Source organism: Lissotriton vulgaris, chromosome 4_1, assembly GCF_964263255.1.
Source record: "Lissotriton vulgaris chromosome 4_1, aLisVul1.2, whole genome shotgun sequence".
Classification (NCBI taxonomy): domain Eukaryota; kingdom Metazoa; phylum Chordata; class Amphibia; order Caudata; family Salamandridae; genus Lissotriton; species Lissotriton vulgaris.
In genome coordinates, this window is record NC_141691.1 from 294,394,967 (window position 1) to 294,420,614 (window position 25,648).

The window sequence follows — 25,648 nt, forward strand, 5'->3', positions numbered from 1 at the left end:
CCACCAAATCTCTGTGGCAATATCCTAATGGTTGAGAGAACGCCTTGGGTAGGATAAACAGGAAAAGAACACAGGGAGACTGTATAGTAGTGACCTTTGAGGATTCTCGTATCGCGGATTATATCTGTCGGGGGAATCCTCGTAATAATAATAATAAAGGCACTTCGGTCACAGCTAGGCCCCTATCTTATTTTTATATGCCCAATGAGCAGCAGAATTGTAGATGGAGTTGGTTTAAAGAGCCGAACAACCACAGAGGAGAGATGAGGCCAGAGGCACTTAGGGAAATGAATCCCTATAGCTGGGATAGAGGTGGCGAGGAGGGGTGGATTCTAGCCCAGAGAAGAGGAGGCAGACATAACCATGACATCAGACACCACGTAGACAGGTTTAGGGGCAATGGGATGAATGTTGGTCACACTTACAACTATGCCCAAATCCCCTATCCATTAGATAATCTTTATAACATCCCAATGTCAAACCAGTATGACTGCCTGTCCGACCTGGGCTGGGTTGATTGACAACAGGCGGGAACAGTTCCAGGAACTGGTTAAGGAAATAAGATCAACCTCGTCTCCTCCGTAAATTCGGCTTCGGAGAACAGGATTTTAAGTGTGGATAAAAGGGTATCGCTCAACATTACCTGTGAGCTCGGCAATGGCAAACTTTTAGAAAATAGCCCAGTTAGCCAACCAGTGGGTAGGGATGTCCCCAGAGAAAATAGATACATCAAGATAGGAACATGGAACATCGCAGGGTTAAGGAACAAAGTAGATGACCCCATTTGGAGGGAATTCTTAGGCACAGCAGATATCATCGCCTTGCAGGAGACGTGGGACACAAATAACATATTTTCTATGGATGGATACACCACCTATTCTCTCCCAGCGGTCACTACTACTAGAGGAAGAGCTAAGGGAGGGCTGGTAACTCTAGTGGCAGCTAATATTTTAGGAAAACATACGGTGATTGACTCTGGTTCCACCTATTGCTTGGTAGTCAAAATCATCTGTAAAGGGGATTCTAATGTTTTGATTATCAACTTTTACAACTCATTCGATAGAGCCACTTCCTCTAGTAACTTAACAGCTTTACATTCCTTTTTAGTAGATTACAGGGAGCTGTCCGAAAATGAATGCTATATAATACTATTGGGGGGATTTAATATCCATAGATGTCGAGATAAATACCTGTCCAATGATCCCTTTGCCCTCATCGGACAGGTTGATTCCCACTTTGAGCATACGGAGCAGGGGATCTTATTGGAATACATCTTAGCTGAAAATGGTTTAATGTTACCCATGGGGACGAGGTGAATATACCAACCTTTAAGGGAAATGGTAGTGGGTCAACCATTGACTTTATTTTTACAAGTCTAACATTAGGGAGTAACTTAGTGGATTATTTTCCTGTCTGGTCCCATTTTAGCGACCATAACCCCGTTTTTTTGCGTGTTGGAGGCATTTTTAGTAGATCCGGGAGGCAATTGAACGGGGTTGATAAACAAGATATTCGGGTTACAGATCAGGAGTGGAGAATTAAATGGTGTAAAATCATCCCTGAGGATTTCCTAGGCAACCTCTCCAATAGTAGAGGGGAGAAGTTGCGTATATGCATGGACAAGGAAGCAGGGGACAGTGAAGTAGTGGAGGCATCCCAAAAGGTCTGCCAGCAGATATCGTCTGACTTAACGCATCCCGGAAAAGTTAAAGTATCAGGGCCAGTAGGCTGTTCAACCATAACTGCTCAGTAGCCAACCGCAAATTGAAGTAGGCCCTGAAATGTAAGCCTGTTGATAGAAAAAGTGTGGCACTCCTAAGGAAAGCATACAAAGTAGCAGTTGAACAGAGGAGGCGGAGAGATTAGGGAAGATGCTTGGGCAGAACTGACCTCTATTGATGTCATAAAAAATAGAGCCAAATTTTGGGCAGTGATAAATCAACCCTATTTTTGTAGATTCTAGTAATAATGTTTTAGACTGTGGTATACAGGAGGATAAGTGGTTTTCCCATTTTAAGTCAATTTATGAACAGTGTCCGTAGGGGTTGATGATTCAACCTTAGGGGCTACTCATCCATACACCTTAGTAGTAAACGAGGCTGAGGTAACAGAAGCCATCTGTAAAATGACAAGCAATAAGGCCCCTGGCCCTGATGGCGTACCAGCCGACCTCTTTAAGTCTAACATAGCAATATGGTCTAAAGTTTTATCTAATGTTTTTAATAGAATTTCTATAACTGGTATCCCAATGACTTGGTCACAGTCGGTAATTTTACCTATCTTTAAAAAAGGTAATAGAGGAGAGCCAAGTAATTACCATTCAATTTCCCTTATAGATTCTGCTGTGAAGGTCCTAGGCAGAGTGGTTCTGTGTAAATTATCTGATTTGCTCGAGGACACAAACTCTCTGTCTGCCTTACAGCATGGGTTCCGAAAGGGGCGCAGTACTATAGATCAGTGCCTCAACCTCCAATTACTTCTTGGGAAGTATACTTTAGTGAAGCAAGTTTGATTGTACATAGCATTTATGGACCTGTCCTCGGCCTTTGACCGGGTAAACAGGTCCAAGCTATGGGATCTGCTTTTAAAGATGGGTATTGACGAAAACATAGTATACTTTCTAGCTGATCTCCATAGGGACCTCACAGCCACAGTGAGATATGATCGTAAGGGGAATTGTACGGGTAAGATAGGTATAACTAATGGGGTCGGACAAGGCTGCATTTTAGCTCCTTTATTATTTACACTATATATTAATGAGCTAGCTAGTGTCTTGGGTGCAGCTTGTAAGGATATCCCTAAGGCGGGCAAGTTCTCTCTTCCCGCGTTGTTATATGCGGATGATGCCGCACTTATAGCGCGCACACCAGTAGGTTTACAAAGTCTTTTAAACACCTTTTATGAGTTTATGTCCTCCTTGGATCTTAGCGTTAATTACACCAAATCTCATGTCATGGCTGTGGGTACAAAGGGCAGGCTCAGGAAGCATATGTCACTCCATTGTGATGGGAACAAGTTAACTAGGGTAACCAGATTCCCTTACCTTGGGGTGGTTTTTGATGAAAGTTCCACCTGGCTTCCTCAACTGTCCAAGAAAAGAAATGCGTTTGTACGGTCCACCTCTGCTGTTTTGGGGTTTTCCCGTAAACTGGGGGTGAAGCCGTTACAAACAGTGTTAAAGGTTTATGACGCAAAATGTGTGTCCATAGCTATGTATGGCACGAATCTATGGGGCTTTAAGAACGTTAAGCTATTACAGGTGGCAGAGGACACATTTTTAAAGTCTATTCTATCTGTACCACAATCGACCCCAGGCTTTATAGTTCACCAAGAATGTGGGGTGGAATATTTAGAAGATCGGATCGCCATCGCGCCCCTTTTAAAGTGGATTATGGTCTGGTTGAATCCAGAAGTGGATGTGAATCATGAGGTCCTGGCGGATTGTCTCAGACTAGAACATTGGCAATCTATCCCGTGGTTAAGCAATGTCAGAAAGGTTGCAGTCTTACTGGGGCGACCAGAAATATTTGAGGAGCCATCTAAACTGGTTAAAGGAGATATAAAATGGGTCAAGTCAGCCTTTAAACGTCTTAGAGAGATGGACAGAGAGGGTTCTGAATTGACCAAGCCAACTGTGAGAGCCCATCAGTTAGTTGATGTCCCATGCCCGAATACACCAAGTCCTGTCTGGAAGGTGGTCACACCTCCCTGTGACAGGAAACCTATTGTACTGCCTTCTCCTCCTTGAGCTTGGCTCAGCAGCCGGAGGGCAGAATCAGGTCTTAGGAAGTTCTACCCTACATCCCTCCAACTTTAAAAAAAAACTGTAATGGGTGCCCTTTTAATGTCCCGAGTGGACTATTGCAACTCACTCTATTTGGGCACAGGAGAAAAACAACTAAATAAACTTCAGGCAATCCAAAATGCTGCAGCTAGGGTTCTGTTAAATCTACCCTACCGCCATCCAACGTCCAAAGCCATCCGGGGACTTCACTGGCTCCCAGTTAGAGCAAGAATACAGTTCAAGGCCCTCTGTCTGGCACACAAATCCCTGTACGGCACGGGACGGGACCAGACGACCTATCCAAATTCCTCCCTCGACATGTGCCATCACGCACTTTAAGGTCAGCAAATCATGATCTGATAGGTCAACCAAAAATAAGAAGAATGCGATGGGGCGGCAGGTCCCTTTCGTACCAAGTCTCCAGACTATGGAACTCTATGCCCTCAGATCTGCGCTCACAAAAATCAAAACAATGTTTTAGAAAGGCACTGAAAACCTGCCTTTTCTCCTCACATTAAGATCTGCCTCACCGCTCTCCCTGTCACTATATCGCCAACACGCCTCGGCATTCGAGCGCTTTATAAGTACTTCAGTCAGTCAGTCAGTCATTCAGTCAGTTTTAACATCAGAAAATGACCTAGAATTATATCTGAAGATTGTTAACAATGCAAACCACAGATATCTACTAACCAAGTTTAGATTAAACAAAATTCATTTACTCATTTCAGGGTGCCCTTGTTGGACCAAGGCTACAGACTTGAAACTATGCACTTGTGATGGTTTCTCTGTAATGGACACTGCTCACTTTATGTTCTTTTGTGGGTTTTTTTAAGGATATACGGAAAAAATTTACTGTACCCCTACTAAAGGACAAAGGGTTCAAACAAGTGAAACCTGCCCTATTATATCTCCAACTGTTGACCAATACGTGGGAAATTTTTTATGTTGCCACTTTTTTAAATATAGCAATGAGATTGAGGAAATGTGTGTCAATTATTGAACTTTTAATTAAAAAGAATTGTGTATGTTTTTAAACTCACTTATGAAATTGTTACTTAATTCGTATTGTTTTTGTTAAATATTCTTTCCTTAGTCGATGTTCCACTGTTGTTAGTTAGCCATATTGCATTTGAATGTATTTTCCCTCTTTTTGGGCCTATGTATACTTTTCTGGTTTTTGGTATGAACCAAATAAAGTATTTTGACTGACTGACCCTGCTAACCAGTGCTAAAATGCTTGTGCTCTCACCTGGAAACATGTTGAACTGGTTTATAACCAACTGGCATATCTGTAAGTACCTAATAAAGTGACACTAACTGTGCCCTGAGCCTGTAAATTAAATGCTACTAGTGGGCCTCCAGTATTGATTGTGCCAACCACTTAAGTAGCACTTTAAATGTGTTTCAGGACTGCCATTGCAGCAGTTCTAAACTGCCATTTAGATCTGGCAAAAACCTTCCTTTTTACTACATATAAACCACCAGTAAGGTAGGTCCTGGGCAGCCCTGAGTGGAAGGGTGCAGGGTTTTTAAAAAGTACTTTTAAACTTTACATGTGAACAACTCTGGGATCACAATTTAAAATCCCCACTTGTTATGAAGTCGAATTTTAAATTATAGTTCTGAAGGTTTCACTTTTAAAAAGTTAACATTTTCTTATCAAAACCATTTGGTGCCTTCAGCCAGCTCTAGGTTGCATGACTGGGTGTGGGTGACATTTAGGCTTTGTGCATTCCTCCTAGACAGCCTAACATAATGGGGAGCTTAGGTGTGACTGGATGGGCCATCACTGGCAGTACAGAAGGGTAGAGCTGGTCCCAGCCCCACTTTACTCTTGAATAGGATGTACTTTGTCTCCAAAATATGGGCAGCATACCCCCTATATAGTCAGGGCATTGAATGCAGGACGCCTGTGCACTTCAAGATACTCTGCAATGAAGAAGGACAGCTGTGCTGCTGAAAAGACTGCCAGTTGACTGAACTGCTGTCCTGCTGGACTACTGCCTTCCTGGACAGCTGCCTTTCTGAATTGCTGCCTTGCTGTCTTGCTGTTCTTCTGCATTACCCAGAGGGATGTGGGCCTGCACCTGAACCTAGGACCCCTAGAGTGACTCCAAGGGCTAGTCTGATGGCCACTTGTTCATAGGTTCAAAGACATAACCGTTTCCCATTCACCTGTATCAGCACTCAGATCAAACTAAAGCAAACCCCTGACCCTCAAGTGGTGTCCCTCAGGCTCTGAACCCTTGACATGGCCTCAGAGAGGCTGAATTGAAGTTTTGGGGCTGTTCACAGCTGCAAATGGGCCCATTGGTGCCAAGACCTTATCACTCGAACAGCCCACCAATGTTAAATTCCATCATCCTGGCTCCTCGCACTACAGTATTGACCATTTGTGGGGGGCACAACCACAAAGCTCTAGCCCTGCCCCTCACTTTTCTGCTCTGCACAGCCCCCTCCACCATGAATGTGACTCCTGGCACTGGACTGAGAAGGCAACTTTTCAGCAGTACTGGCCTGGTCCCTATGTCCAACCTGCGCTCCATCATGGTTGGCTTACACTTCTGACTCTCAACTGGTCTTGAATGACTCCATATCCACAAGTTATGCTTTTTTTAAACAATTTTCACCTAAACCTTTAGAATTTTCCATCGCCAGCTCTAGTGATTAGATTTTTGGAATTATGGTTTTGTTTTATTTAAAGAAATTTGCTCTAGTACTCCAAATTGGGTGTGGGACTTTTCTTGTGTTTTGTTTTCATTTAATTCCTGTTTGAACTGCTGCCTAAATAAATAACAGATTGCCTTTAAGAGAGCTGCAAAATAATTATTTTTAATTTATATATAATTTTTACCATCTAATTAATTGTATACATTGTCTAAAAAAAAAATTACTTTTAGCATTGTTCCCAATTGTGTGTTTTTTAAAGCCCCACCCTCCATTATTTTCTCTAGGCAGAATTAACAGTTCCAGTGGTTGGCCATATGTGGTGCTGGACTTACTTCAGGTCTGAGTGGGAGTATGTTTACTACTGTGTTGTGTCCTTTTTGACTGTCTTAGCTTTAGAAGTTCAGTTTGTGAATAGTAATGGGCTTTGTAGGTGGTTGCAAGACCCCACCTAATCCCCACCCCAGCCTACTTTTAAACCTTTCTCACTCTCCCTAATCCCCTCCCATTTAATAGTAAGTTTTTCCCATTTTGCAGCCTCTCTCACCTGTCCCTCCCACATTTACTCCTAATACGTAGGTCTAGTGTGCAGAAATCCCAATGAATGGTCAGGGAGGAAATCTCCCCATCAAAATGATTAGGAGAGTTGGTGGCCTCTCCATGTAGATAATGTGAATAGCATTTTGTAGTATGTTCGAGAGGGAGAGGTGTGGTGCTGCGGCCAGGGTGACAGACTCCGGAATCTGGGCATCACGGTTTGATCCCCGTGGCCGGCGGCAGATTATGCCAGCACCATGTGACTCTGGGCAATAGCTTGCTTAATCTTCCCGATGGTCCCCAGTGCCTAGAGACCCTAACGGGTGTTGGTTCACGCATTATAAATGTGGATTAATATTATTATTATTATTATAGCACTGTTGTAGTACTACTAGACATACTACAATATGCAGTTTGTGAATAGGCCCCAGAGTCACCAGAAATTGTCTGTTCAGAACCTTAAAGCTTTCTGTGTATACGGTGCTCATTAACACCAACCGTTGTCACCAACATGGATGTTCCAATGAGGGCAGGGCGTTGAAATGCCCTTGCTGTGATTGACATGATTACGTTTAAATGGCATGCTAGATCTTCAAGTACCATGAATGTGGCTTTGACTCAATACAAAGAATCATGACCTCCTTTCTGTGAGTCCTACTCTATTTAAAGTGTAGATGTGCCCCTTGACAGGCATTATAGAACTTTTCAGATTTACATTACTTTAATTTGCGGATAATGCTCAATTGATCATCACACTCGCACAAAATGCAATTGATAGAGCCTCTCAGCTCAATCTCAATTGGGAGAAGACAGATGTGATGGTAATGAGGAACCAAAGTAACATTTAATCCCCTGCATAGTGGCTAAACTCCTTGGGCTTTTTTCCTGATTATAAGCCTAAAGTGAAAAATCTAGGGGTTTGGGTGGTACAAAACCTCCCCTATAATTACCATATTAAGACCTTGTCAGCTAGGTGTTTAAGAACCATGATATGTCTTAGGAACGTGATGTGGTTTCGCCACTTATCATCCCTGAAAACTGTTGTCCAGGTGCTGGTAACCTTTCACTTGGAGTACTGGAATATGCTGCATCCAAGCTTTTGCCAGATGAGGCTAAGGTACCTTGAGGCGGTTAAAAACTCAGCAGCTCGTCTGCCACTTGATATACCCAGATGCTTCTGTCAGGCACGTCTCACAGAATTGCACTGACTGCTGATTAGAAAGCAGATGATATTGAAAGCATGTTCTACATGTATAGGGCTTTCTCTAGTACTGGCTGTGAGAAGTTGAGATGTTGATTGAGATAGGAATGGGCCCTTCTCAAGCAAAATTCATAATCCTTGTCAGGGTGAACCACAAAAAGTCACTAAATTAACTTGTGCTCAACTCTCTGGTAGCTTGGCACATAACCAGTCACCCTTAATGTAGAGGCAACTTGCAAAGTATTCATGCAGCACACAAACAGTAACAAAGTGAAAACCCATTAGATTAAGTACATTTCACATCCTTTTTTGCAAACTATACATTTTATTCAACCAGCCCGATAACCTAGGATAGTGTAAATCCTTCTTCACTCAGGCTGACAGTAAAGTAATCATTTTTGTCTGCTTATCACCCTTCTATTTTATTTATAAGTAAGGATTCACTTGGGCAGAAAGCTGAAATAAGACTGGTGGTCTCCTTCATCATATCAATGCATGTTGGCAGATAGGACTGTAGATTGTATGGTGACCATTTATTTTGATGCATGGATGTATTACTATTAGATACTATTCAAGGAAAAGAAAGGAAAACCTAATAAACAGATCAGGAAAAATATGCAGGTTGGAACAGTGCCCTTATCCACCCTTCTCACACTATAAGGTTAGTACAACACAGAACACCCCATTGACACCACCCAATTTTCCTATTTCATCATAGTCTGCTGCCTTTTGACGGTTGGAATTTCATTTTTCAAACTTGTCATTACTTGTTTTTTATGCAGGGTGGATTTGGGGCCATATGTACGACCATTCCCTTTAATGAGTCGCAAATTTGGAATTAACAACAGTGTCTCAGAACCATTGGAAATGGCCTACACTGGCTGGGATGGTGGCCTGCTGAGGTCAGCAGATCACCATGTCTGTTACTACTTTTTCAAGTAAGATTTTTTTTTTAAATGCAACCCGTTTTTCTTAAAGGAAAATGGGATGCATTTATAAAAGAAAAATGAAATTTTTCTATGGGACCACTGTCTGCTCTTAAAAATAATTTTTGCATCCATTCATAAAGAGGGCTGGGTACCTAGGAGACCTATCTCGTTTGTGAGTGGCTTACTACCTACTTAAAGTTGATGGTAAACTGCAAGTGTTTTCCAATCACAAATGCAGACACAAAACTGCAGGGTACCTTCTCAGTAGATTCCAATCCTCGGTCAAGACCTCTCTTTCGGATGGCCGCATCTCCGATGAGTCCATTTTCGGGCACCAATTTGTGGAAAAACACACCTTTTTAGGGGCTCACTGCTTCAGGGGTTCACCTTTATCAGTCCACTGGTCCTTAAACCAACAAGATAGAGATTGGCACATAGGCTGGAATATCAAAAAGATAAGTTTAATATTCACTCATGAGTGGGACTACATCGATACAGCACCCTTGGGCACTGTATGAGGTAGTACAAGGAATACAGGGACGACAGGGTTTCTATACCCTATTTTATTGCTGAATTAGCATGGAGACTCAAAGAGGAGGTACAAGCATGTACAAGAATAACTATTGACTAACATGGGCAGACAAAAACCTCTTACTCAGCAACATGGGAGGGGACATAGGACAGCTTAGTCAGTTGAAACAGCCAGACAGATACATTCTAAAGCAGGTGCATTCTAGCAGCTACAGGCATTTCTGAGCATGCACAGTGCTCTGGCTCAGTACTGAAGGAGTTAACTACAGTTGATGACTCAAGCAGAATAAGAAGGCAGGCAACAGTGAGGATGGCAGAATCCCATGGCTAACACATAACTAATGCAAATGAATGCCAAACAAAATGGCTTCAGCTTATGCTAACGGTAACTCCTGCGATTTCCACTGTTGAGGCTCGGGCCGGCGATCTTGACCCACAGCCTTCCTTACGATGACGCCTTTGGCCACAAGTACCTCACAGCAGCATGAACGATGACTCACGCTGCAGGACACTGCAGTCACAGGGCACTTTCCAACGAGCTCCATGGACCCCAATGGCAGTCTCAGGCTGCACATGCACACACAAAGAATCGCTTAGACTCAGTTGAGTTTCGTTCCACACAATCCCAGGAAATCAATCAATCACAAAAAATTTGTATAGCGCGCTACTCACCCGTAAGGGTCTCAAGACGCTGAGGGGGGGGGGGGTTTCGCTACTGATCGAACAGCCAGGTCTTGAGTTGTTTCCTGAAGGAGAGATGGTCCAGGGTCAGCCGTAGGTGAGTAGGGAGGAAGTTCCATGTCTTGGTTGCTAGGTAGGAGAAGGATCTACCTCCGATGGTGGATTTCCGAAAACTTGAGACGGAGGTGAGGGTGAGGGCGAGGCTGGTGGATCGGAGCTGGTGGGTGGGTGTGTAAAAAGTGAGGTGGCTGTTGAGGTACTTTGGGCCCGTGTCGTAGAGAGCCTCGTGTGCGTGGGTGAGGATTCTGAACGTGATCCTCTTGTTGACGGGGAGCCAGTGCAGGTTAATCAGGTGGGCAGAGATGTGGCTACGGTGAGGGATGTCCAGGATGAGTCATGCTGAGGCGTTCTGAATGCGCTGGAGTCTTTTCTGGAGTTTGGCTATGGTTCCAGCGTAGAGGGTGTTCCCGTAGTCCAGACGTCTTGTGACGAGGGCCTGGGTGACCTTCTTCCTGGTTTCGGTGTGGATCCACCGGAAGATTTTTCGGAGCATGCGCAGGGTGTTGAAGCAGGATGACGAGACGGCATTCACTTGCTTGGTCATCGTGAGGGAGGAGTCCAGGATGAAGCCCAGGTTGCGTGCGTGGTCCGTTGGTTTGGGTGTGATGCCCAGGGCAGGGGGCCACCAGGAGTTGTCCCAGGCGGAGGGAGATGGTCCTAGGGTGAGGACTTCCGTCTTGTCTGAGTTCAGTTTCAGGCATCTGATCTTCAACCATTCTGCAACGTCTTTCATTCCTTCCTGGAGGTTGGCTTTGGGGGTGGCGGGGTCGTTGGTGATGGAGAGGATCAGCTGGGTGTCGTCGGCGTAGGAGATTTATTTATTTATTTATTTATTTATTGACATTTGTAGAGCGCGGCGAATACCCGTGGGCGTCTCGGCGCTAGTTAAGGGATGGATGATGTTGTTGAGGTTGTGTTGGCGAGTGATGGCTGCGAGAGGGCTCATGTAGATGTTGAAGGAGGTGGGGCTGAGTGAGGATCCTTGCGGTACGCTGCAGATGACTTCGGTGGCCGCGGAACGGAACGGGGGAGGCAGACTCTCTGGGTTCTTCTGGCGAGGAACGAGATGATCCAATCCAGTGCCGCTCCTTGGATTCCGGTGTTGCTTACGAAGGTCTCAGGCTGCAAAAAGCACATGCATACAGTGCCGCTGAGACACACTTGGAAACTTTGATTTTCCTGAGTTTCCACAACAGAGAGCCAGCTCTCCCCGGGTCCTTAGGGACAAGTTACTTTGGGACTCAGCACACAGCAAAGTCCATTTATGCAGGGGATACACTACACAGCAAATTCCATTAGCCTCTCCTTAGTTGAATAAGCAAACTGCAGGACAGCCCCAGAACACACAGGAAGGGTCAGCCCTTCTCTTCAGTCTCTTCAACGGTTCTTCCTTGACAGAGGTTCCTCTTGATCATGAAGTAGTTTCAATCCTTTTCAGTCTTGATCAGTCCAACGTTCAGGGATTTCAGCTCTCATAGTTATACCCCTAAATGTCTTTGAAGTCTTCATGTTCAGGGGGGCACTGACCCCTGCCCAAACCAGTTCTGGGTATCTCCCTGCCAGTGACACCCTCTTCCTTTGATTAGTGGGGTATGGTTCCCCAATCACTTAGCATGGAGCCATTCTTTTATGACAGCAGCCAAGGCCTCTTCACCTCCAGAGGCTGCTCCTCCCCCTATACTCCTGATGCAGGTCAGCCTGTTGCTGTCTCGCCTCCTTCCCTGGGTCAATACATTCCCCAGATCCTGTCACATTCAAATACAGACAGTCAACCCACAACCAGGCAGAGACACACAGAATTGTTGGAACAAAGAAACCAGCCACTTCTAAAAGCATGGTTTCTGAACACATAATGCAAAAACCACCTTAAAAAAAAGATGTGTTATGAAATTGTGAGTTCAGGCACACTAAATTTCACCTCTCCATCTTAAGCCTACGGGAAGATAGGCTGGAAACATATTACACAGTCCTATGGGCAAGATGGCTTTGCAACAGTGAAAAATGAACTGGGGAGTATTTCACTGTTAGGACATGGAACACACATCAGTACATGTCCTACCTTTCATAGACACTGCATCCTGCCCAGGGGGGTACCTTGAACCTACCATAGGAGTATCTGATGTGCTTGGAAAGGGAAGGGTAAGGCCAGGCAAGTGGATGCACTTGTAAGGACAACATGGCAGTTAGCAAACTGCATGCTGGCACTGCAATGGCAGGCCTGAGTTCTCTCTTTAGGGCTACTTGTGTGGGTGGCACAATTAATGTTGCAGGTCAATGAGTAGCATGTGCCTTACCAGCCCTGGCACACATAGTGCACTTCACTAGGGGCTTTACTACTAAGGCAAACATACCAATTACCATAACATTTTATACAGGGAGCACTTGCACTTTGACACTGATCAGCAGTGACAAAGTGCTCAAAGCATCTAAGCCAGAAAAACACAATCCATCACAGCATCAAAAATAGAGGAGGTAGAGGCAAAAAGTCAGGAGTAATCACATCAAGTAATGCCAGGTCTAACAGTATGATTTATATTTTATGGGTGAATCTGATAGCGCAGGGCGGAATGGGCATTCAACTGGCAAAACTGTGGTGTGACATTAAAAAATACAGACAATTAGTCTGCTCAAACACTTATGAGACCAAAACCCACTGCTGATACAAATCAAAAAAAGCACACGGGCCACATTTTCAGTTTCATTGACGGGAGATGAGATCTTCATAAAGCTCCACCTTGGAATCTAAACCCTGTCTACCTTTCTAAAGTGACCAGAGTAGCCACCTTCATGAGGACAGCACTTTCCCTTTCCTAGGCCTCTGTTTTACAAATCATTGTCATAAGGAGCTTTATTCGCTTAATTTTATGTTAGCTTATAACTGCTGCAGTTAGCAGGACACAAAAGGGGGCGTCTTATCAAAAAGAAAAACTATGTAAATAACAGGGAGTATTTAGGTTTGAATTTAAACAAAAAAAACTTTCAGATTTCATACAGTTTGCCAATGATACGTTACTTGCATGGCATTATTCACTGTATCTCATGGGCTTTTGGTGGTTTCACTTGCATCTTTGCTAACGCCTATTTTGCTTTATGTTTTTGTTCTTATATAACCCTTCATGTCTTCATAAACAACTTTTACTGCCAGCCTTCCTTTCCGTAAGCAAGGACTATGAGTACAAAATGTGTGTTTACGCACCGCTTGCAGTTTTCAAAACACATAAATAAAAGGCAATGTTATTTACAATGCCAATAGCTCAACTCTCCCAAATGCGAGACCTATTGCATTGCAAATGCTTGTGTTAAAAAAAATGCTGGCCAGCCCCCAGGGGTTGAGGTCCCTGTGACTAATAGTGGCTCAGGGAAGGGAGGCCATGCAGCCCCTTTCAATTTTTTTTAATATAAAAATATGCTTAGGGCCCGGGGGGATGGTGTCCCCAGGGCCCAAACAATAATAAAAGAAGGAGGTCCACACAGCCCCCTTCTTAAAATATTTAAAAAAAAGAAAAACTGTCATCTCGCTGGAAGCCCCTTCCCCTCTCTGCACCACTCTGCAACTGCATCCCTGGCATGTTCTAAATTGGGGGTTTAAGTCCTCTTCATTCCTGAGGGTCCCTGGGGTCAACTAGCCCACCAGGTACCTCCAGTAAGCCCCACACAGTTTGATTGCTGAAAGGTGGTCCGAGGCCATGTCCCTTTTTACACAACTCTGCAAACACGCCTCTTGGTGCACTGCTGGTGGGGCAATGAGTTCCTCTTGTGTCCTGAGGACCTGAGGACACACGTGGACCTCATCCCCCGAGCAGCAGTGCACCATGAGCCGCGTTTGCAGAGTGGTGGAGAAAGGGGGTGACCTTTGAACACTCTCAGCAAACCAGCTGTATGGGGCTTACTGAAGGTAGCAGGAGGTCTAGTTGGCCATCAGGAGGAAAGGGGACTTCATCCCCCAACCGGCTATGGCTGCTGCATGTAAGAACGGTGGGCGGTGGGGCGAGGTGAGGGGGGATTTTGAGAGACAACCATAAGGGAAAATGTAAGAAATAATGATATTTTCCCTCGTGGTTGTCTCTCAAAATCCTCTTTCACCTTGCCACTCCACACACTTACCTGCAGTGGCATCCCCCAACCAAGAGCAAGCCAGGAGGCATGTTTGCTGAGTGGTGAAGAAATGGGGCATGGCCTGTGTCCACCTCTAAGTAATCCCACTGTGTGGGGCTTACTGAAGGTAAGAGGTAGGCTGGGTGGCCTCTAAGGACCCCCAGCAGCAAAGGGGACTTCAATCCATATCCAGGAGTGCTCTAGGGAGTGAGTTTGCTGAGTGTTGGGCAAAGGAGGCATGACCAACTATGAGAACTTAGCAAACCTGCTGCATGGGACTTACTGGAGGTAATAGGAGGGGTAGTTGGCACCAAAGGTTGTCCTGGGTCCAACTACCACTTTTGTTACTTCCAGTAAGTCCCACACAGTGGGATTGCTAGGACGTCTTCGTAGGCCAGGCTCCCTTTCTCCACCACTCTGTAAATGTGTAAATGTAAATGTAAATGTATAGGCATTTATATAGCGCACTACTTACCCGGAGGGTCCCAAGGCGCTTCGACCGCTGCGAAACCCTTCCTGGCTTCCCTGAGAGATGGTCCCTTAATGGGTATCTCCAGGGTGAGACCAGGCATCCCCGGCGGTCTGGTGGGGCCGTTAGTGAAGATGAGGCAAGCTAATGCCCAGAGTTGCCGAGTGTGATCTCTGATCAGAGTGGGCACCGAGGCGAGAGAATTATCAAGTCCGCTGACCCTGGTCCACGACCCTGCCGCGCCGGGAATCGAACCCTGGTCCCGGGCCGTCCTCTGCTCTCGGGTCTGCCGCCTCTAACCAGTGAGCCACACTACCTCCTGGCAGACTACAGGATGGGGGATGAAGTCCAGTTTACTCCTGAAGGACTCTGGTGGCTAAGAAGCCCTCCTGGTATTCCCTGTAAGTCCTACGCAGGGGAATTCCTGAGTGCTGGTTGGAGGGCCAGCGCACTTTCTCCACCACTCTGCAAACAGGACTACTAGTTAAAGAAGCGTTTGCAATGTCACATGTTTTGCATTTGAGAGAGTTAGAGCTATTGGTATTGTAAATGTAAAAGCTTCTACAATTTTTTGGGGTGTACAGTGGATGTATGTTGTGTGTAGTAGAATTATGTGGTATGTTCTGCAGTGAAATTATGTGAATAGAAAGTATGTGGTATTTAATGTATAGGGATTATGTGGAGTGAGATTATGTGTTTTGGAAAGTAATTATGTGCTATTGTAGTCTGTGTTGTGAAGTGATAACCTCAGGTTTAGTCTTCCTCATTTCCATACAATCTAAATATTAACCTCAATGAGACACAAAAAAAGAAGGAATCACTGAGAAGCACTTCTGGACCTAGCCAGCGGTATAAGCAGGGCCACTGGCATTATGTGACTGTTCGGCTGCACCAATTTTCACATAATTAACATTTTCCGCATTTGCCAAATATTCTATCATCTGCTGCCTAATCTGCAGATTTGAAAAAAAATTACCTTGTTTTTAGCTCAGATGGCTCAAATGTTCCTAAAAATACAGCTTTGCATGTTACAGCGTGGTGGAGGCCTTTGCAAAGTGGGAATGGTCACGTGTTACTTATTTCGTATGTGGGTGCTAAATTGGCATTAATGGTGAACAAACCCCTCTTCTTTTGATGCCTCTCTTGCCTCTTTCTGTATTTCTCTTGCATCTTTCTGCATCTTTCTTCCACTTTCTGCACCTCACCATCTTCTTTCTGCACTTCACTTGCCTTTTTCTGCACTTCGCTTGCCCTTTTCTTCAGCTCACTTGCCTCTTTCAGCACCTCTGTTGCTTTTTCTGCAGATCTCTTGCCTGTTTCTGCACTTGCCTTGTCTCTTTCTGTACCTGTCTTGCCTCTTTCTGCACCTCACTTGTCTCTTTCTGCACTTCTCTTGCTTCTTTCTACACCTTCCTTACCTCCTTCTGCTCCTCTCTTGCCTCTTGGTGCATTTCTCTTGTTTGTGTCTGCACTTCACTTGCCTCTGTCTGCACCTCTCTTGCCCCTTTCTGCACTTCTCTTGCCTCTTTCTGCACCTCTCTTGCCTCATTCTGTACCTCTCGTGCCTCTTTTTGTACCTCAAGTGACACTTTCTGCACTTGTCTTGCCTTTTTCAACACATCTTGCCTGTTTCTAAACCTCTCTTGCCTCTTTTTTCACCTCACTTGCCACTTTCTGCTCTTCTCTTGCCACTTTCTGAATCCCACTCTCTTCTTTCTACACCTCTCTTGCCTCTTTCTGCACACCACTTGCTTCTTTCTGCATCTCTCTTGCTTTTTTCTCCACCATTATTGCCTCTTCCTGAAAATCTGTTGCTTCTTTCTGCCTTTCTATTGCCTCTTTCGGCATCCTTCTTGTCTCTTTCGGTACCACTGTTGCTTCTTTTTGTACTTCTCTTGCCTCTTTCTGTACCCCTCCTGCCTCTTTCAGCACCTCTGTTGCTTCTTTCTGTAGTTGTATTCCTTCTTTTTGCACCCCTCTTGCCTCTTTCTGTACCTCTCGTACCTCTTCCTGCACCCCTCTTGCCTATTTCTGGAGCCTTCTTCCCTCTTTCTTCACATCTCTTGTCACAGTCTGCATACATGTTCCCTCTTTCTGCACCCCTTTTGCCTGTTTCTGCAAATCTCTCGCCTCTTTCTGCAGTTCCCGTGCCTCCTTCTGTACCTCACTTGCCTCTTTCTGCACTTCTATTGCCTCTTTCTGCACCCCTCCTGCTTCTTTCTGCACCCATGTTGTCTCTTTCTATACTTCTCTTGCTTTTTTCCATACCTTTCTTGTCTCTTTCTACACCCTTTTTCCCTTTTTAGCATCCCTCTTGCCTCTTTCTGCTATTCTCTTGCCTCTTCCTGCACATCTCTTGCATCTTTCTGCATCTCTGTTGCCTCTTTCTGCATCATACTTGATTCTTTCTGACCCCTCTTGCCTCTTTTTGCACCCCTCATTTCTCTTTCTGAACCTCTCTTGCGTCTTTCTGCACCCCTGTTGCCTCTTTTTGCACCTTTCCTGCCTGTTTCTGCACCTCTCTTGCCACTTTCTCTACCTTTGGTGCTTCTTTCTGCACTTCTCTTGCTCTTTCTGCATCCTTTGTGCCTCTTTCAGCACCGCTGCTGCTTCTTGCTGCACTTCTCTTCCTCCTTTCTGCAACCCTCCTGCCTCTTTTTGTACCTGTCCTGCCTCTTTATGCAACTCTACTACCCTTTTCTGTACCTCTCCTGCCTCTTTTTGTACCTCTGATGGTTCTTTCGGCACTGCCCTTCCTCCTTTCTGTACCTTACTTGCCTCTTTCTGCACTCCTCTTGCTTCTTTCTATACCTTTGTTGCTTCTTACTATACCTCTGTTGCTTCTTTCAGCAATTCTCTTGCCTCTTTCGGAACTTCTCTGCCTTCTTTCTGTATCCCTCCTGTCTCTTTCTGTACCTTTCATGCCTGTTTGTGTACCTCTCCTACCTCTTTCTGTACCCCCTCGTGCCTCTTTTTGCACTTCTGTTGGTTCTTTCTGTACTGCTCTTCTTTCTGCACCTCACTTGCCTCTTTCTGCACTTCTCTTGCTTCTTTCTGCAATTTTCTTATCTCTTTCAGCACCTCTGTTGCTTATTTCTGCACTTCACTTCCTTCTTTCTCTATCCCTCTTGCCTCTCTGTGCACCTCTTCTACATCTTTCTCAACCCCTCTTGCCTCATTCTATACCTCTGTTGGTTTGTTCTGCACTGCTTTAGCTTCTTTCTGCACCTATTTTGCAATTATCTGTATCTCTCTTGTCTCTTTCTGTACCCCTCTTCCTTCTTTCTGCACCTCTCTTGCCTCTGTCTGCACACATGTTCCCTCTTTCTGCACCTCTTTTGTCTCTTTCTGTACTTGTCTTCCCTCTTTCTGCACCTCTCTTTCTTCTTTCTGTACATCTCTTGCTTCTTTCTGCACCTCTATTACCTCTTTCTGCAACCCACTTAGCTCTTTCTGCATTTCTGTTGCTTATTTCAAAACATCTGTTGCAACTTTCAGCAATTATCTTGCCTCTACCTCCACTTCTCTTGCTTGTTTCTGCACCTCTCCTGTACCTTTCTGCAACTCTGTTGCCTCTTTCTGCACCTCACTTGCTTCTTTCTGCACCCCTCTTGGCTCTTTTTGTACCCTTCTTTTCTCTTTCTGTACTTCCCTTGCAGCTTTCTGCATCCCTGTTCTCTGTTTCTGCACCTTTCCTGCCAATCTCTGCACCTCTCTTGCCTCTTTGTGTATCTCTGTTGTTTCTTTCTGCACTTCTCCTGCTCTTTCAGCATCTTTCTTGCCTCTTTCACTACCTCTGTAGCTTCTTTCTGCACTTTTCATCCTTCTTTCTATACCCCTTCTGCCTCTTTCTGTACTTGTCTTGCCTCTTTGTACACCTCTCCCGCCTTTTTATTCACCCCTCTTGCCTCTTTTTGTACCTCTGTTCGTTCTCTCTGAACTGATCTTGCTTCTGCACCTTACTTGCCTCTTGCTACACTTCTCTTGCTTCTATCTATACCTCTGTTGCTTCTTTCAGCAATACTCTTGCCTCTTTCTGCACTTCTCTTTTTTCTTTCTGTAACCCTCCTACCTCTTTCTGTACCTTTCTTGCTTTTTTGTGCACCTCTCTTACCTCTTTCTGCACCCCTCTTGCCTCTTTTTGCACCTTTGTTGGTTCTTTCCTCACTGCTCTTGCTTCTTTCTACATGTCTATTGCTTCTTTCAGCAATTCTCTTGACTCTTTCTGCACCCCTCTTGCCTATTTCTGCACCTGTGTTGGATCCTTCTGGACTGCTCTTGCTTCTTTCTGCACCGCTTTTGCAAATTTCTGCATCCCTCTTGTCTCTTTCTGGAGACTTCTTCCCTCTTTCTTCACATCTCTTGTCACAGTCTGCATACATGTTCCCTCTTTCTGCACCCCTTTTGCCTGTTTCTGCAAATCTCTCGCCTCTTTCTGCAGTTCCCGTGCCTCCTTCTGTACCTCACTTGCCTCTTTCTGCACTTCTATTGCCTCTTTCTGCACCCCTCCTGCTTCTTTCTGCACCCATGTTGTCTCTTTCTATACTTCTCTTGCTTTTTTCTATACCTTTCTTGTCTCTTTCTATACCCTTTTTCCCTTTTTAGCATCCCTCTTGCCTCTTTCTGCTATTCTCTTGCCTCTTCCTGCACATCTCTTGCATCTTTCTGCACCTCTGTTGCCTCTTTCTGCATCGTACTTGATTCTTTCTGACCCCTCTTGCCTCTTTTTGCACCCCTCATTTCTCTTTCTGAACCTCTCTTGCGTCTTTCTGCACCCCTGTTGCCTCTTTTTGCACCTTTCCTGCCTGTTTCTGCACCTCTCTTTCCACTTTCTCTACCTCTGGTGCTTCTTTCTGTACTTCTCTTGCTCTTTCTGCACCCTTTGTGCCTCTTTCAGCACCTCTGCTGCTTCTTGCTGCACTTCTCTTCCTCCTTTCTGCACCCCTCCTGCCTCTTTTTGTACCTGTCCTGCCTCTTTATGCAACTCTACTACCTTTTTCTGTACCTCTCCTGCCTCTTTTTGTACTTCTGATGGTTCTTTCGGCACTGCCCTTCCTCCTTTCTGTACCTTACTTGCCTCTTTCTGCACTCCTCTTGCTTCTTTCTATACATTTGTAGCTTCTTACTATACCTCTGTTGCTTCTTTCAGCAATTCTCTTGCCTCTTTCTGAACTTCTCATCCTTCTTTCTATACCCCTTCTGCCTCTTTCTGTACTTGTCTTGCCTCTTTGTACACCTCTCCCGCCTTTTTATTCACCCCTCTTGCCTCTTTTTGTACCTCTGTTCGTTCTCTCTGAACTGATCTTGCTTCTGCACCTTACTTGCTTCTTGCTACACTTCTCTTGCTTCTATCTATACCTCTGTTGCTTCTTTCAGCAATACTCTTGCCTCTTTCTGCACTTCTCTTTTTTCTTTCTGTAACCCTCCTACCTCTTTCTGTACCTTTCTTGCTTTTTTGTGCACCTCTCTTACCTCTTTCTGCACCCCTCTTGCCTCTTTTTGCACCTTTGTTGGTTCTTTCCTCACTGCTCTTGCTTCTTTCTACATGTCTATTGCTTCTTTCAGCAATTCTCTTGACTCTTTCTGCACCCCTCTTGCCTATTTCTGCACCTGTGTTGGATCCTTCTGGACTGCTCTTGCTTCTTTCTGCACCGCTTTTGCAAATTTCTGCATCCCTCTTGTCTCTTTCTGGAGACTTCTTCCCTCTTTCTTCACATCTCTTGTCACAGTCTGCATACATGTTCCCTCTTTCTGCACCCCTTTTGCCTGTTTCTGCAAATCTCTCGCCTCTTTCTGCAGTTCCTGTGCCTCCTTCTGTACCTCACTTGCCTCTTTCTGCACTTCTATTGCCTCTTTCTGCACCCCTCCTGCTTCTTTCTGCACCCATGTTGTCTCTTTCTATACTTCTCTTGCTTTTTTCTATACCTTTCTTGTCTCTTTCTATACCCTTTTTCCCTTTTTAGCATCCCTCTTGCCTCTTTCTGCTATTCTCTTGCCTCTTCCTGCACATCTCTTGCATCTTTCTGCACCTCTGTTGCCTCTTTCTGCATCGTACTTGATTCTTTCTGACCCCTCTTTCCTCTTTTTGCACCCCTCATTTCTCTTTCTGAACCTCTTTTGCGTCTTTCTGCACCCCTGTTGCCTCTTTTTGCACCTTTCCTGCCTGTTTCTGCACCTCTCTTTCCACTTTCTCTACCTCTGGTGCTTCTTTCTGCACTTCTCTTGCTCTTTCTGCACCCTTTGTGCCTCTTTCAGCACCTCTGCTGCTTCTTGCTGCACTTCTCTTCCTCCTTTCTGCACCCCTCCTGCCTCTTTTTGTACCTGTCCTGCCTCTTTATGCAACTCTACTACCTTTTTCTGTACCTCTCCTGCCTCTTTTTGTACCTCTGATGGTTCTTTCGGCACTGCCCTTCCTCCTTTCTGTACCTTACTTGCCTCTTTCTGCACTCCTCTTGCTTCTTTCTATACATTTGTAGCTTCTTACTATACCTCTGTTGCTTCTTTCAGCAATTCTCTTGCCTCTTTCTGAACTTCTCTTCCTTCTTTCTGTATCCCTCCTGCCTCTTTCTGTACCTTTCATGCCTGTTTGTGTACCTCTCCTACCTCTTTCTGTACCCCCTCGTGCCTCTTTTTGCACTTCTGTTGGTTCTTTCTGCACTGCTCTTCTTTCTGCACCTCACTTGCCTCTTTCAGCATTTCCCTTGCTTCGTTCTGCAATTTTCTTGTCTCTTTCAGCACCTCTGTTGCTTATTCCTGCACTTCACTTCCTTCTTTCTCTATCCCTCTTGCCTCTTTGTGCACCTCTTCTACCTCTTTCTCAACCCCTCTTGCCTCATTCTATACCTCTGTTGGTTTGTTCTGCACTGCTTTAGCTTCTTTCTGCACCTATTTTGCAATTATATGTATGTCTCTTGTCTCTTTCTGTACCCCTCTTCCTTCTTTCTGCACTTCTCTTGCCTCTGTCTGCACACATGTTCCCTCTTTCTGTACCTCTTTTGTCTCTTTCTGTACTTGTCTTCCCGCTTTCTGCACCCCTCTTTCTTCTTTCTGTACATCTCTTGCTTCTTTCTGCACCTCTATTACCTCTTTCTGCAACCCACTTAGCTCTTTCTGCACTTCTCTTGCTTAATTCAAAACATCTGTTGCCACTTTCAGCAATTATCTTGCCTCTTTCTACACTTCTCTTGCTTGTTTCTGCACCTCTCCTGTACCTTTCTGCAACTCTGTTGCCTCTTTCTGCACCTCACTTGCCTATTTCTGCACCCCTCTTGGCTCTTTTTGTACCCTTCTTTTGTCTTTCTGTACTTCTCTTGCACCTTTCTGCATCCCTGTTCTCTGTTTCTGCAGCTTTCCTGCCTATTTCTGCACCTCTCTTGCCTCTTTGTGTATCTCTGTTGCTTCTTTCTGCACTTCTCCTGCTCTTTCAGCATCTTTCTTGCCTCTTTCAGTACCTCTGTAGCTTCTTTCTGCACTTTTCATCCTTCTTTCTATACCCCTTCTGCCTCTTTCTGTACTTGTCTTGCCTCTTTGTACACCTCTCCCGACTTTTTATTCACCCCACTTGCCTCTTTTTGTACCTCTGTTCGTTCTCTCTGAACTGATCTTGCTTCTGCACCTTACTTGCCTCTTGCTACACTTCTCTTGCTTCTATCTATACCTCTGTTGCTTCTTTCAGCAATACTCTTGCCTCTTTCTGCACTTCTCTTTCTTCTTTCTGTAACCCTCCTACCTCTTTCTGTACCTTTCTTGCTTCTTTGTGTACCTCTCCTACCTCTTTCTGCACCCCTCTTGCCTCTTTTTGCACCTTTGTTGGTTCTTTCCTCACTGCTCTTGCTTCTTTCTACATGTCGATTGCTTCTTTGAGCAATTCTCTTGACTCTTTCTGCACTTCTCTTGCTTGTTTCTGCAATTCTCTTACGTCTTTCTACACCTCTGTTGCCTCTTTCTGTACCTCTGTTGCCTCTTTCTGCATCTCACTTGCCTCTTTCTGCACCCCTCTTCCCTATTTCTCCACCTCTCTGCTTCTTTCTGCACTTCTCTTGCTTTTTTCTGCACTGCTCTTGCTTCTTTCTGCACCTCTCTTGCACATTTCTGTATCCCTCTTTCCTCTTTTTTGGTACCACTATTCCTTCTGTCTTTACCTTGCTTACCTTTTTCTGTACCTCTCTTGCCTTTTTGATACCTTTGTTGCTTCTTTCTGAACTTCTCTTGCCTGTTTCTGTACCCCTCTTTCCTTTTTAATCACCTCTGTTGCATCTTGGTGTATTTCTTTTGCTTCTTTCTGCACCCTATTGCCTCTTTATATACCTCTTGTGCCTCTTCCTGTACCTCTCTTGCCATTTTTTGCAGTTCTCTTACCTCTTTCTGCACCCCCTTTGCTTCTTTTTGTACTTTTCTTGCATCTTTCTGTACACCTCTTGCTTCTTTCTGTACTTCTGTTGGTTATTTGACTTCGCTTGCTTCTTTTTAAACTTCTTTCTCACATTTCTGCATTGATCTTGCCTGCATCTGTATCTCCTTTGCCTCTTTGTGCACACATGTTTCCTCTTTCGGCATCCCTTTTGCCTGTTTCTGCATTTCTCTTGCTTTCTGTAGTTCTCTTGCCTCCTTCTGCACCATACATGCCTCTTTCTGTACTTCTATTGGCTCTTTCTGCGCCTCTCTTGGTACTTTCTCACTCCTGTTGCCTCTTTCTGAACCTCTGTTGTCTCTTTCTATACTTGTCTTCCTTCTTTATGTACCTCTGTTGCTTCTGTCTGTACTTCTCTTGTTTCTTTCTGCACCTCTCTTGCTTCTTTCTCTACCCTTCTTCTTTTTTTGCATCCCTCTTGACTCTTTTTGCTGTTCTCTTGTCATTTTCTGTGCCTCTCTTGCCACTTTCTGAACCGCACTTTCCTCTTTCTGTACTTTGGTTGCTTCTTGCTATACCTCTGTTGCTTCTTTCAGCAATTCTCTTGCCTCTTTATGCACTCCTCTTCCTTCTTTATGTACCCCTCCTCCTTTTTCTGTTTCTTTCTTTTATCTTTGTATACCTCTCCTACCTTGCTCTGCACCCCTCTTGCCTCTTTTTTCACCTCTGTTGGTTCCTTATGCACTGCTCTTGCTTCTTTCAGCACCTCACTTGCCACTTTCTGAACTTCTCTTGCTTCTTTCTACACCTCTGTTGCTTCTTTTAGCAATTCTCTTGCCTCTTTCTGCACTTCTCTTGCTTGTTTCTGCAATTCTCTTGCGTCTTTCTGCAACTTTGTTGCCTCTTTCTGCACCTCACTTGCCTTTTTCTGCACACTTCTTCCCTATTTCTCCACCTCTCATGCTTTCTTTTGCATTTCTCTTGCTTCTTTCAACCCTGCTCTTGCAAATTTCTACACTTCTCTTGCAAATTTCTCTAACCCTCTTGCTTCTTTCTGTATCCCTCATCCCTCTTTCTGTACCTTTCTTGCCTGTTTCTGCACCTCTCTTTCCTCTTTCGGTACCTCTGTTGCTTCTTTTTTATCTTCTCCAGCCTCTTTCTGTACCCCTCCTGTACTCCTCCTGTACCCACTTCTCTTGCTTCTTTCTGCAATTTTCTTGTCTCTTTCAGCACCTTTGTTGCTTATTTCTGCACTTCACTTCCTTCTTTCTCTATCCCTCTTGCCTCTTTGTGCACCTCTTCTACCTCTTTCTCAACCCCTCTTGCCTCATTCTATACCTCGGTTGGTTTGTTCTGCACTGCTTTAGCTTCTTTCTGCACCTATTTTGCAATTATATGTATGTCTCTTGTCTCTTTCTGTACCCCTCTTCCTTCTTTCTGTACTTCTCTTGCCTCTGTCTGCACACATGTTCCCTTTTTCTGCACCTCTTTTGTCTCTTTCTGTACTTGTCGTCCCTCTTTCTGCACCTCTATTTCTTCTTTCTGTACATCTCTTGCTTCTTTCTGCACCTATATTACCTCTTTCTGCAACCCACTTAGCTCTTTCTGCACTTCTCTTGCTTATTTCAAAACATCTGTTGCCACTTTCAGCAATTATCTTGCCTCTTTCTACACTTTTCTTGCTTGTTTCTGCACCTCTCCTGTACCTTTCTGCAACTCTGTTGCCTCTTTCTGCACCTCACTTGCTTATTTCTGCACCCCTCTTGGCTCTTTTTGTACCCTTCTTTTCTCTTTCTGTACTTCTCTTGCACCTTTCTGCATCCCTGTTCTCAGTTTCTGTACCTTTCCTGCCTATTTCTGCACCTCTCTTGCCTCTTTGTGTATCTCTGTTGCTTCTTTCTGCACTTCTCCTGCTCTTTCAGCATCTTTCTTGCCTCTTTCAGTACCTCTGTAGCTTCTTTCTGCACTTTTCATCCTTCTTTCTATACCCCTTCTTCCTCTTTCTGTACTTGTCTTGCCTCTTTGTACACCTCTCCTGCCTTTTTATTCACCCCTATTGCCTCTTTTTGTACCTCAGTTCGTTCTCTCTGAACTGATCTTGCTTCTGCACCTTACTTGCCTCTTGCTACACTTCTCTTGCTTCTATCTATACCTCTGTTGCTTCTTTCAGCAATACTCTTGCCTCTTTCTGCACTTCTCTTTCTTCTTTCTGTAACCCTCCTACCTCTTTTTGTACCTTTCTTGCTTCTTTGTGTACCTCTCCTACCTCTTTCTGCACCCCTCATGCCTCTTTTTGCACCTTTGTTGGTTCTTTCCTCACTGCTCTTGCTTCTTTCTACATGTC

General features: G+C 44.7%; 1 long non-coding RNA gene across 3 annotated transcripts in view; it reads right to left on the reverse strand.

Annotated features, from left to right (window-relative positions):
- The window catches only part of LOC147718668 (uncharacterized), a 453,950-nt gene that overhangs the window by 48,216 nt on the left and 380,086 nt on the right, over nucleotides 1-25,648 (reverse strand). The window contains exon 4 of one of the 3 annotated variants that reach the window (XR_015309998.1): nucleotides 9,493-9,524. The exons of 1 other annotated variant lie outside the window; for it this stretch is intronic. This is a non-coding gene — a long non-coding RNA (uncharacterized LOC147718668). Of the gene's footprint in view, nucleotides 1-9,492; nucleotides 9,558-25,648 lie in introns of those variants that run through there. One more of the 3 variants, XR_015309997.1, reaches the window with a different exon arrangement.